Genomic DNA, 3139 nt, shown 5'->3' on the forward strand with positions numbered 1-3139 from the left:
AATAGTAAATCAAAAACAATATCACATCCCTGAAGGAGTTATGGTGATTAGTGCCACAATCAAGGAGACTTGAAAGACGCACAAGTGGTGATTCCCACCACATCCCTGTACAACTTTCCCATTTGGCCTGTGCAGAAGACAGGTGGATTTTGGAGAATGACAGTGGATGACTGTAAGCTTAACCAAGTAGTGACTCCAATTGCAGCTGCTGTACCAGATGTGGTTTCATTGCTTGAGCAAATTAACACATCTCCTGGTAACTGGTATGCAGCCATTGACTTGGCAAATGCCTTCTTCTCCATTCCTGTCCGTAAAGCTCACCAGAAGCAATTTGCCTTCAGCTGTCAAGGCCAGCAATATACCTTTACTGTCCTACCTCAGGGGTATATCAACTCTCTGGCTTTGTGTCATAATCATATTCAGAGAGATTTTTTTTTTAAGGTAGAACCTAGCATTTTATTTAGATCTTCATTAAACTGTTGGAATTGAGAACCAGACATATGTAATAAACCTCCAAAAATAGATCCTGAAAGGCACTTTCTACTTAGGGCAAGCAGTCATGGAATAAGCATGTAAACAAGCTGGCTTCTCTGTACCACACCAGCCAAGTCAGCTTTCTCCATGGCCAGCCGCACCAGCTCTGCCCTTCCTTCTGTTAACACCAGCCAGATCCCCTGTAGGTCTAACCCAAGGTTTTTCTGTAGGACACCTTGGCCTACCTGGGAATGCTGGAAACATGTTGTTAAAGGAATCATGGTGTTGAGAGAAAAAAAAAATCTTTAAAAAGCTACCATCTGAGATGATGGCTTCTCTGTACTTACACCATATCCCAGAATATGATAAATAAGCAATTAGAAAACGTTCAAGTATGAAGGGATTTCCTCCTCCCAACCAAAAGCCCTGCTCTCTGAAGGAAGCTGGTTTCTCTGTAGCTACACCAGCTGTTCAAAAGCTCATTGGACATGGTTTTGAAAATAAAACAAAGTTAAAACACTGGGAGGAGTTATTGTGCAGTGTGGAGTACTCAGGCTTTCTTATAAAGAAAAAAAAGAAAAGTTATCTGGTACCAAAGTGTGCAACCTACAGACCCTCAGGTACTGCCCTATGACTTCTCTGTATGACATCATAAGGCTGCCAAGTGCCTGTTTTTCTAGAACTAGGAGTTGGTGACGTTTGGCTAGTGCTGAAACCATGCATAGGATTGGTTTACTAAATTAAAACCTTATTACGTACATCCTCCAAAAGACAGTTGAAAGTGGAGAGATTTTGATTTGGTGCTGTTAGAGGTGGCAATTAAGAGCATAAGCACCAGGGAGATGGTTTAATGGTAACTGCCTTTTTTGATGTCAGGCTGGAGCTCCAACTGGGAACTTGCGTTACATGCAAGATTGATTGGATAGGGAACACTCCCTGACTAAGAGCTACATAATTAGAAATGGATCAAGTTACAGGGAGGATAAGGGGAAGGCTTCACATTCATAATAGAGCTCAAGACATTACAAATTCATGCTGACAGGGCTGTGGCATTGCCAGACAGAGGCTATAAGTGGAACTACAAGTACTTTACGTGCACATTACAAGGACATTTTCACCATTTGGTGGGAAAGTCAATGCAATTATGACTTTGGAGCATTGGGTGATAGGGCACAAAGGTTCAATTTCAAAGCATTGTTTACTACAGTGTTGTTTCTAGGCAGTTACATGGATCACCTATGCTCACTAAATTCATTATAATGGTGAACAAAACACCTAGGGACAGAATAGCAAGCCCAACTTACAGTCCCCCACAAAAGCTGAAATTCATGTCATTGACTAGAGTGACTGCAACTGATCAGGAGCTGAAAGAGGACACAGGAAAATTTAGGAAGGAGGGCCCTTTCCCTCAGAGCTTGAAGGCTTCTCTGTAGCCTACGCCAACAAGTCTGGGGGAAAAAGGCTAACACTTTCAATATTTAAGCTTTTTGGGCACTTCCCATGGGAAGCTGTCCCTAGCAAAGTGGCCATAGGCTGCAGTCCTCTGATAAATTGGCTTCTTCAGATCCAGATCCCTGGAATACACAAGTCCGTAACTTAATATGTAGCATCAAATTAAAATAAAGCAAAACAATTAGCAAGACTCATTTTCAAGAGCTCTGGCAAATGAGTTCTCTGGGATATGCTAGGAAAAAAATTTGTGGCAAAAGTGTTACTTCCCTGGTGTCCAAACTCCTTGCACAGTCCTTATTAGTAACTATAGTTATTTTTCCGTCCCTGGCTCAACAAATACGAAAACTTGTCATTCTGAGGAATTTCAATTGTCGAAAAGCTCATCTGAGATCACAGAATACTTACCAAGGTCCCGCCGCCCACACCCTACCATGGTTTTTACATTGTAACAAACCTTGAGCATCCCACTTTATCTCTATTTTCTTAACACTCTTAGGTAAGAAGAGCACAAAGCTCAAATATCAAATCTGGAAGATTCTCTAGAGTCGTTAGCCTAAGCCATGGAGCACCGTAATTTTAAATTTCTCAAATAACTAAGTCTTCACCAAGGCAGTAGTTCAAAACTGTTCTAGGAATTAAAATATATTCCCATTTGAGGAGTCTTCCTTCACACCTTCACCTCCTCAGCCTTAAGTATATATACACACACCCACACCCTCAATACTTGACTAGCAATAGGCTTTACCATCTTTACCTGACAATGACCCCAGGGCAGAGATAGAAATTCTTCTTCACAATCTCTAATAGCTCTCTCAGAGAGATTTTGATCAGTTTTTGCTTTGGCAAGATATCACACTGGTCCATTACATTGATGACATTATGCTGATTGGATCCAGTGAGCAAGAAGTAGCAAACACACTGGACTTATTGGTGAGACGTTTGCATGCCAGAGGTTGGGAAATAAATCTGACTAAAATTCAGTGACCTTCTACCTCAGTAAAATTTCTAGGGGTCCACTGGTGTGGGGTCTGTTGAGATATTCCTTCTAAAATAAAGGATACATTGCTGCATTTGATCCCTCCTACAACCAAGAAAGAGACACAATACCTAGTGAGCCTATTTAGATTTTGGAGACAACACATTCCTCATTTGGGTGTGTTATTCCAGCCCATTTATCAAGTGACCTGAAATGCTGCCAATTTTGAGAGGGATT

General features: G+C 41.4%; 1 long non-coding RNA gene across 1 annotated transcript; it reads right to left on the reverse strand.

Annotated features, from left to right (window-relative positions):
- Positions 1 to 428: 428 nt before the first annotated feature.
- Positions 429 to 2740, reverse strand: LOC117979729 (uncharacterized). Its single transcript, XR_004670661.2, has 2 exons — positions 2681 to 2740; positions 429 to 2048 (listed from the first exon to the last, which is right to left on the reverse strand). It is a non-coding gene; the product is annotated as an uncharacterized LOC117979729 (long non-coding RNA).
- Positions 2741 to 3139: the final 399 nt, after the last annotated feature.

The sequence above is a fragment of the Pan paniscus genome, chromosome 2 (genome assembly GCF_029289425.2).
Source record: "Pan paniscus chromosome 2, NHGRI_mPanPan1-v2.0_pri, whole genome shotgun sequence".
Lineage (NCBI taxonomy): Eukaryota > Metazoa > Chordata > Mammalia > Primates > Hominidae > Pan > Pan paniscus.